This window comes from Neomonachus schauinslandi, chromosome 6 (genome assembly GCF_002201575.2).
Source record: "Neomonachus schauinslandi chromosome 6, ASM220157v2, whole genome shotgun sequence".
Lineage (NCBI taxonomy): Eukaryota > Metazoa > Chordata > Mammalia > Carnivora > Phocidae > Neomonachus > Neomonachus schauinslandi.
In genome coordinates this window covers 97230035-97239228 of record NC_058408.1, presented here as the reverse complement: position 1 = coordinate 97239228, position 9194 = coordinate 97230035, and the positions used below count along the sequence as shown (strand labels likewise).

At 40.8% G+C, this 9194-nt stretch overlaps 1 protein-coding gene across 2 annotated transcripts in view; it reads left to right on the top strand.

Moving 5' to 3' along the window:
* The first annotated feature begins 7565 nt into the window (after positions 1 to 7565).
* Positions 7566 to 9194, top strand: part of HERC4 (HECT and RLD domain containing E3 ubiquitin protein ligase 4) — a 132957-nt gene continuing 131328 nt past the window's right edge. For both annotated transcript variants that reach the window (XM_044916044.1, XR_006540225.1), the window contains exon 1: positions 7566 to 7758. The gene's annotated coding sequence lies outside the window, so the exon portion shown is untranslated. The remainder of the gene's footprint in view (positions 7759 to 9194) is intronic.

Sequence of the window (9194 nt, the reverse complement as noted above, 5' to 3'; positions counted from 1 at the left end):
TTCTTCCTCTTTATTGCTATTTTATTTTATTTTATTTTTTAAGATTTTATTTATTTATTTGACAGAAAGAGACACAGCGAGAGAGGGAACACAAGCAGGGGGAGTGGGAGAGGGAGAAGCAGGCTTCCCACCGAGCAGGGAGCCCGATGCGGGCTCGATCCCAGGGCCCTGGGATCATGACCCGAGCCGAAGGCAGATGCTTAATGACTGAGCCACCCAGGCGCCCCTCTTTATTGCTATTTTAATAGTTTTTTTTTTTAAAGAAAACACAGACTTAAAAGATTCATAGAAGTATAGATCCCATACTTTACACTTTATTGCTTCGGTATGTTCATTATTAATTGGACTCATAGAATCCTTATCTTATGATTGCTGTGGGATAAAATTAAAGTATAGTTTATCACACAGGTAGGACTTTGTTTAACAATTTTTTTTTTTCCCTTGAGAAAACATTCTTCGGTTACCTGTAGATATCCACAAAGATCTTCTTACTAGTTACATTAAATATAATCTAGGACGCGGAGCAAGATGGCGGAGGAGTAGGAGACCTGGACTTCGTCTCCTCTCAGGAATTCAGCTGGATAGGGATCAAACCATTCTGAACACCTTCCTTCCCTGGGAGGAGCCGCGCGGGAGTGCACCGCAGGGATCTGCTGGGTTTGGAGACTCCACCCAGGGTCGGGTGCCAGAGACAGAAACGCACGGTCACAGGCCGGGTGAGCACGGAGTGCGGCCAGAGACCGGGGAGACGGGAGCGACCGACGGCTTCTCTCTGGGGGCCCACCGAGAAGCGGGGCCCCGAGTTCTCGGGTCCTCTGGGGCGGAGACTGGGAGGCCGCCACCTTCACTCTCCGCCTCCAAAGCTGCACGGAAAGCTCGCAGGGAACAAAAGCCCCCTGTTTAACAATTTTTATTCTTTGCCACCACAGACACACAAAAAACCCCAGAGTGTTTTGAGAACTTTCTCTGATTAGAAAGTGTAGTAACTAGAGTAATCGCACTGTAATTTCAAAGGCTTGGACACATCCCCACATACTGGTCAAGGACCACATTACATGTGATTTTTTAGGCTTTTGACTATTGGAATGCCAGTTGAATTCCTGTAATTAGGGGATGAAAAGTAAACACAGAGAAATTAGAGAGAGTTATAAATAGAGAGCATTTAAAAATGTTTCAGGTATTCATAATATGAACATTCACTACTGTTTCACACTAGGATACTGAGAAAAAAATTGAAGCCCAACCCAAATGTACATTTGGAGCAGCAAAGGAGGTTAGCATAATTGCAAGAATGACATTGAGAAAGATTCTATAATAAATATTCAGAATTATTACTCTTTATGTTGTAGATTAAAAGGCATATATCATAACATATAATATTATCAATAAAATTGTTTTGCTAGCATCTATTAAAAAGAAGGGACAATATTTTCTTCTGTGATTTCTCATTTGTGTGGCAGAAGAGAGTTTTTTCTCCCATTTCACCCACTTTGGGCTAGGCCCATACACACCTAGAATAACAGAAGAAAGACTTTTTATAATGCAATTCAAAAGAAAAAAAAAACCTGTTATGGGCTGAATTGTGACCTCCCAAATTCATATGTGAAGTCCTAACCCCCAGTACCTCAGAATATGACCATATTTGGAGATAGGGCTTTAAAGAAGTAATTAAGTAAGCTGAGGTTAAATGGGTGAGCACCAACCCAATATGACCAGTGTCTTTATAAGGAGACTAGGACACAGAGAACACCTGGACCAAGCAAGCAAAGGCCATGTGATCACCCAGGAAGAAGGAGGCCATCTGCAAACCAAGGAGAGGCCTCAGAAGAAACCAAATTTGCCAACACCTTGATGTCTGACTTCTAGCCTCCAGAATTTAGAGAAAATAATTTTCTGTTGTTTATGGCACCTAGTCTGTGATATTTTGTTATGGCAGCCCTACCGAATGAATACAGAAACACATTCTTGATTTTTCAAACTTAAGGTCAAAACAAAACACAATTTCTCCTAGTTAAAATGTGTCCTCCCCCTTCCCTCACCAGCCATCCTCATCTTTGTAAATGTCCTCAAATCAGAAAACTACCAGTGATCACCCAGCATTCCTCCCATTCTGATGCCCTACAAACCATCACAGCCCTGTTAGTTCTATCCCCAAAGTATATTTTTGAATCTATCTTCTTCACTTTACCCCCATCACAACCACCTTAGTCCCCACCACTATTAATCCACTTGGATTATTGCAAAAACCTCCTAAATAACTTCCTCCATTTCACCTGCCTCTACTCCAGCAGTCCTATCCAGTTCAGCAGCAAAAGTAATCTTTTTAACACTTATAATTGTTGCCCCCTCTCCTGGCTTAAACCCCTTGAGCAGTAATTGCAGTAAAATCCCTTAATATGACCTATTTGATCCAGCCTCTGGCTATCTATCACCAAACATATCTAGCGCCCCTGAACTCCATCTACACTAATTTTCTTTCAATTCCTGGAAAATGCCGAGTTCTTTCCTGCCTCAAAGGCTTCACTTTGCTCCCTCCACTTAGAATGTTTCTCATCCGTCTCTTCTATGGCTTCCCCCTTCCCTTTGTCTTCAGTTTTAATAGCAACTTCTCCATTGAGGCCTTCACTGTCTATTCTATTTCAATGACTTACTCTTTTCTCCATTTCTACCTCTTGTTTATTTCCTTAGTATTTATTACAGTTTGAAGTACTTTTATTTGATGCCTACTTGTTTTATATATATATATATATATATATATATATAAATTACTTTCCCAAATGTTTTATACCTTGTAGTTCAGGACAATATTAATAGTAATAAAAGCTAATATAAATAAATAAAAAAATTGTGACTGAGAAGTAATTTTCTGTAAAATAGACCATTAATAAATGTCTGTAGGTGTCTTTGGGAGAATAGAAGGACAGAAGTCTGAGATGGTCTGTAGCCTCAGGCTCTGAATCCAGAGAAACCAGCACCAGAGGCCATACTCATCAATCTAATACTGCTTTTATACAACAAGTTTACATTATCTTAATAGCCCTCTGAACCTATACTTGTCTTAACTTAAAGACAATCACAGTGGTCTTTCAACAATAAATAAATAAATAAATAAATAAATAAATAAATAAATAAATAAATATTATTAGAAGTGGGAAGACAACACAAGAGTTCAGTAAAGATTTGTTGAAGAACCTTATAGAAGATCTGCCTGCCTTATGTACACTTCAGGCTGAAGCCGTAATGCTAGGTCAAAGACCAAGGAGATGAGATAACCATTGGGCCTGTAAGACTGGATGAAAAGAGCAGAACTCTCCAGATGGAGGGACTGAAGTAAATGTGGGTATATAACTGCTTGATTGAAGACTCTAAACTTGGAGAGTAGGAGTGGGGAAAATGACTGGAGGAGGCTCTTCCAGTTGTCCCCCTGAGGTAGAACCTATGATTTGGTGGCAATTGGTGACAAATTCTATCAAAATTAACAATAAAAAGATTAACCTTGCCATACATTCCACGTCTCCATTTTTGGAACTTAGGTTGTTTTTAATTTTTGCTATTAGAAATCACATGAGAATAAAAATCTTTGTTCATAATTTTATTTGCTGCCTCTTTGTTTTTATCTATTTCTCCTATTAGAATTGGGACCATGGCACATAGTAGGTGTTCAAAATAAAGATTTGTTGACTGCATCTTGTATTTTCTTAGGACAGAGTGCAGGTGTGATATAATACAGGTAAATAATTTAGTACAATGTCTCATAACAAATATTGTTAACTATTGCTGAATGAAATTTACTGGCTCTTGAAACATTACTGTCAAATTTATTTATAAAAAGGTTGTGATAATTTATAATGCTGCCAGCACCATTAATAAATTCATTCAATAATTTTTTTTTTTTTTTTGAGCACATGCTGTAGGCCAGGAACTGTTCAAGATATTTGGGATAGAGCACTGAGTAAAACAGACAAAATTCCTGCCTTTATGGGGTTTTCATTGTAATGCAGGAGACAAAAGTTATGTATCTATCTAGATAATACAGCTGACCCTTGAACAATGCAGGGGTTGGGGTGCTGATCACCTGCGGAGTAGAAAATCCATGTATAACTTCTGACTCCCTAAAAACTTAATTACTAATAGCCTACTGTTGACCAGAAGTCTTACCAATGACATCAACAGTCGATTAACACATATTTTGTATGTTATATATTTTATGTACCGTATTATTACAATAAAGTAAGCTAGAGAAAAGAAAATGCTATGTAAAAAGTCATAAGGAAAATATATTTACAGTACTTTACTGTAAAAAAATCATATAAGTGGATCCATGCAGTTCAAACCTGTGCTGTTCGAGGTCAGCTGTATATATAGATTGTATATAACTGATTATCTATTTTTAAACTTATCAGTATGTGGCATGCAATATAATAAATATAATAGTATACATTTATGTATTACACAATAAAATATCAGGTAGTGATAATGGATATGAAAGAAAATAAAGCATGATAAGATTCTAGAGGGGGGGGTAGTATTATGGATAGGGTGGTCAAGGAAGACTGGAAAGGTAACCAGTAGAGACACAAATGAAGCAGGTGAGATGAGATCCAGCACAAGCAGTATGGCTGGATGGAAAGTAGCAAGGGATAGAGTGGGACAGAATGAATACCTATTTTAGTGGTCTTTTAACGGTGTGGGTACTATTTTTTTTTTTAAATGAAAATAACACAATAGGTAAAAGGTATTTTACATTTCTCCTAAATTAAAATTATATCATTATTGGTGAGATAAAGTGCTTTCCCAAATGTTTTATACCTTGTAGTTCAGGATAATAATAATAATAAAAGCTAATATAAAATGTTTTCCATGAGAAAACAAGAAACTTACACTGGTTTGACAGTGGTCAATTACACGTCCCCACAGTTGTTCCAGCGTGCCTGTTCACCTGCCCTCCACCCAACCCTTCTCTACTGGCTGCTCTTTTAAAGTCTACCCTAACTCAAATTTGGATTTTTATTACAGATCTAAAACTCTTTCGATTTTATACTGATTAAATCAGTACTGCAGTATTTGAAAAAAAAAAAAAAGCTAATATTTTTTAAACACTTGCCAGGTACAAGGTACTGTACATGTTACCTTATTAAATCCTCACAACCCAGTGAAATATGGATTATTAACATTCTCAATCTATAGAAATTGTGACTGAGAAGTAATTTTCTGTAAAATAGACCATTAATAAATGTCTGTAGGTGTCTTTGGGAGAATAGAAGGGCAGTAGTCTGAGATGGTCTGTAGCCTCAGGCTCTGAATCCAGAGAAACCAGCACCCGAGGCCATACTCATAGATCTAATGCTGCTTTTATACAACAAATTTACAATATCTTAATAGCCCTCTGAACCTATACTTGTCTTAACTTAAAGATAATGACAGGTTGTTTTCTAAGATCTCGTACCATAGTTTCATAGATTTATAAGGTTAAAGCAAACATCTAGAAATGTCCTTTCCACTTTTTAACAAGCTTTAAGAATATTCCAGACAGAGATGCATCCATGTGGCAGAGATAGCTGTCTACTAATTCATGCTTTCTCTTCCATAGTTTAAAGAAGTACCGGGAACTCAGACAGGTAGTATGTTTCCCAGTCCCCTTGCACCTAGGTGTATAGTTTTTGCAAATGTTATTGGTGCCGAAGTGGTATGTGGCACCTCCCCAACAAGGGTTTTAAGAGGCTCCCTGTGCCTCCATCTCCCAAGGTTCCTGGAAATCAGTTTCATCACTTAGTCACTTAGGAACACTCAATTGGGCTGTTAAAATATAAAAGAAAATATACTTTCATTATGTTAAGTCACTCAAATTTTAGTATTTATTTGTTGCAATATCAAGTACATATCTTAAAGATCCCAGATTCCATAACTTCCCTTTTTATGATATATTGAGACATCAAGTCCTTAAGGTTAAAAGACAACAAAAGTCCAGGGCAATGAAGCTATCAAAATAAGAATAAAGTATGTTTTGTTAGTATCCCCACCACTCCCAATATTGAAATTATGCTTTCTTTGCTTAAGTATCTTGTCATTTTTATGCTTGTTTCTGTAACACACTGCTGTGAGTTGAACTGGATCCCCCAATGAGATATGCTTACCTCTAAATTCTAGTACCTGAAAATGTGACCTTATTTGGAAAGAGGTCTTTGCAGATGTAATTCAGTTAAAAGAGGTCATAATGGATCAGGGTGGGCCTTAACCCAATGAATTGTGTCCTTGTAAGAGGGAAATTTGGACACAGACACACCAGGAAGAACATCATATAGAGACAGAAGCAGAGATTACAGTGATGCATCTACAAACCAAGAAATACCAAGGATTGTCAGCAACTCCCAGAAGTTAAAAACGTATGGAGGAGATTCTCTTCTGAGACCTCAAGAGAGAACCAATCCTGCTGCCACACTGATTTCCAACTTCTGGCCTCCGCTAACTGTGAGACAATAAATTTGTTTTAAGTCACCCAGTTAATGGTATTTTGTTATGGCAGCCCTAAAAGAATAATACACACACATATTTTAGCACAGGCATTTCCTAATCTGAAATACATTTTTCAACGAGATAAAGAAACTTGGCTTATTGAGGAATTCTTCCTGAATTCTCAACATTCACTCTGAAGTCACAAGTTCTAGCAAAGTCTAGCAAAATTTCAAGAGTGCCTTGTTTCAAATTTTCCTTTTAAAGAGACTGTTATGAAAACTGCCCTAGGAAAGCCAGACTTCGTTTTTATGAAGCAGGGACTCCAGTCACATGCGCTGCTTAATTTTCTCTGAATGAAGGAGGCCTTACACTGTGTAAGTTTATCTTTCAGGCAGAGTGCAATGTGATGGCAGCCATCACGACACCAGCAGCCTGAACTGGTGGTGCTGATTGATATATTTTAGGTCAGTAGGTTCAGTCATTGCTATGAATGTACCTGGCATCCTCAGATTAGCTCCAGTTGAGGCTAAGGGTAAAATAAAAGGCTTCACCCGCCTTTATATTCGTATTTGTGATCTTTATCTGCCACTTCAAATTCTCCTCGGAAAAAGGCAGAATGAAATAAGAGAGACTGGAACCTATGAGCAGAAAGACAACCAGCAAACGAAGGGATTTTCTTCACTAAAATGCCAATCAGCGCGCCGAAGCTTTGTTACAAGACACGCCGAAGACCTCCAACCGCTTTCACAAACTCGAACTTCTGTAGTTGGCATTTTCCTCCTCTTAAAGCAACGCAAAGCACACACTACGCAGGCGCTCGAGTCGAGGTGCCCTGGGAGGATTCCGACGCAGGCGCGCGGGCCGGGAAGTGGGCGGGCTCGCGCGCGTGCTCTGTGGTTCACTTCCGGCCTGCCCCTCCCCCTCCTCCTGCCTGCTTAGCTACCTTCCCCCTCTCCCTTCTCCTCCCCAGTCTCTTCCCCAACTCTCCCCACCCCTTGCGCTCTCCGCCCCGTTTGCCTCCTGTCCTTCCCCGCCCGCTCCATCCGGGTCGCTGACGGCTGTCTCTGGACTGGACAGCGGTGGCTGCTGCTTTTCTGTAGGTACCCGGTAAAGTTTCACAGGAGCCGGGGAGGGGAGCAGCGGGGCAGCGGCACCGACGCCGGAGGAGCCCTGGTGTTCGCCGCCACTGGCAGAAGAAGGAGGGTCCAGGAGCTGGAGACCTGCCTCAGCTGCCGCGCTGCCTCGCTCTCTGGGGAGGCGCCGCCCCCCCCGTCGCCCTGGGCTTCCCCTGCCTGGAGAGGCTGGGTGAGTCGTTGCCCCGGTGGGTTCGGGGGCGTGTGACGGCGTCAGGGAGGGGGCAGGCCGGGCTGGGCGGATACAGGCCGGCTTGGCGCTGGGTGCTTTCTCAGCGCTTCCTCGGGGTGGGGGGCGGGGGACGAGGACTGTGTTGGTGCTCTCTGGCCGGGGGGCTGGAATGTCGCACCTCCTTGGGGAAGGGCCTCCCTTCGACTGAGGGCTGCCGAAGTGCGGAGCCTTGTCGACTGGCCTCTGCGGCTGCTGCGAGCGGGCGGCTGCCGTAGTTGACTGGTCGGCCCGCGGGGTTGGGTGTGTGAGGACGATTTCTCTCTCCTGGTTCCCCTGGGCTGATCTGAGTGCATGTTCAGGGAATGATGGGAATAAAGTGCTTCTCATTCCCCTACCTGTTGCTGGCGAGAGGACGCCTTTCCCATACCTTCTGACTTTTTAAAGAAAAAGATGGTTAAACCTCATGCGCTGAAATCGGAGGTATTTTTCTGTCGTCTATTCTTTAAAAAAAAAAAAAAATACGGTTAGACAATGCAGAACTCTTGGGAACCATAGAGTTCCGATGTCCCAAAAGAATAAAATCAAACTTCTCTGAATGGATAGGTCATGGAATGGACAGCTTTTGGCAATTGCTAGCCGGAACGTAGGAAAGTTGGGTTTTGAAACTTCTCAGGTTCTGTGTAAGGAATGTGGGTGACTACAACGGGAATAAGGCTGACTTCCTGTAATTGTTATTTAGTAACGTGATGTATTTAAAAGTCTGTGTGGGTTTACATGAAGTGGACTCTTTGATACGTGTCTTTACAAGGGAAGAAATATTCAGTGTACTGGAAAGTTCTACAGATTTCGCCACCAATCAGTGTCCCATCCCCCATTCCTATTCTTGAAAAATCGGCAGTGGTAGGGTTATTTGCATTTTTTTCCCATTTCCAAATACTTGTCACAGAGGCATAGATCGATACAGATTGCCCAGGAGAAGTATTTTTCAGTCACGGTTACCATTCGTAATAGAAAATGTTGAATTTGGGGGAGCATCTTGATACTTAAACTGCGTATTTTGTTTTGTGAGTATATAATTATGTACGGTGACTTAGTTTTAAAATTAAATAAGTAGTGAGGTTGGAGTGTTACTATTTTGATTTGTAAAATACATCTTTGGAGGCGATTGTCTTAAGATTGAGGTTTGGCGAGAGAGAACCATACTTTTCTCCAGGGCCTATTCGTATGAATACTTGGAAGATCATTTAAATTGTGGGAAATTTAAAGTTTCCATTATTGGTTTTTATTTCTGTTAAAAGTAAGAACTTCAGTTGTTTGCTGATACAGAGGTAGGTATTAAAAGGTTTAATTATGATTTGAGGGAGATTGCAAGGTTTTATGTTTGTGTAGTTGGGAGAATTTTTCACTGTGTATATACTTGATTTTGGGGGTAGTGG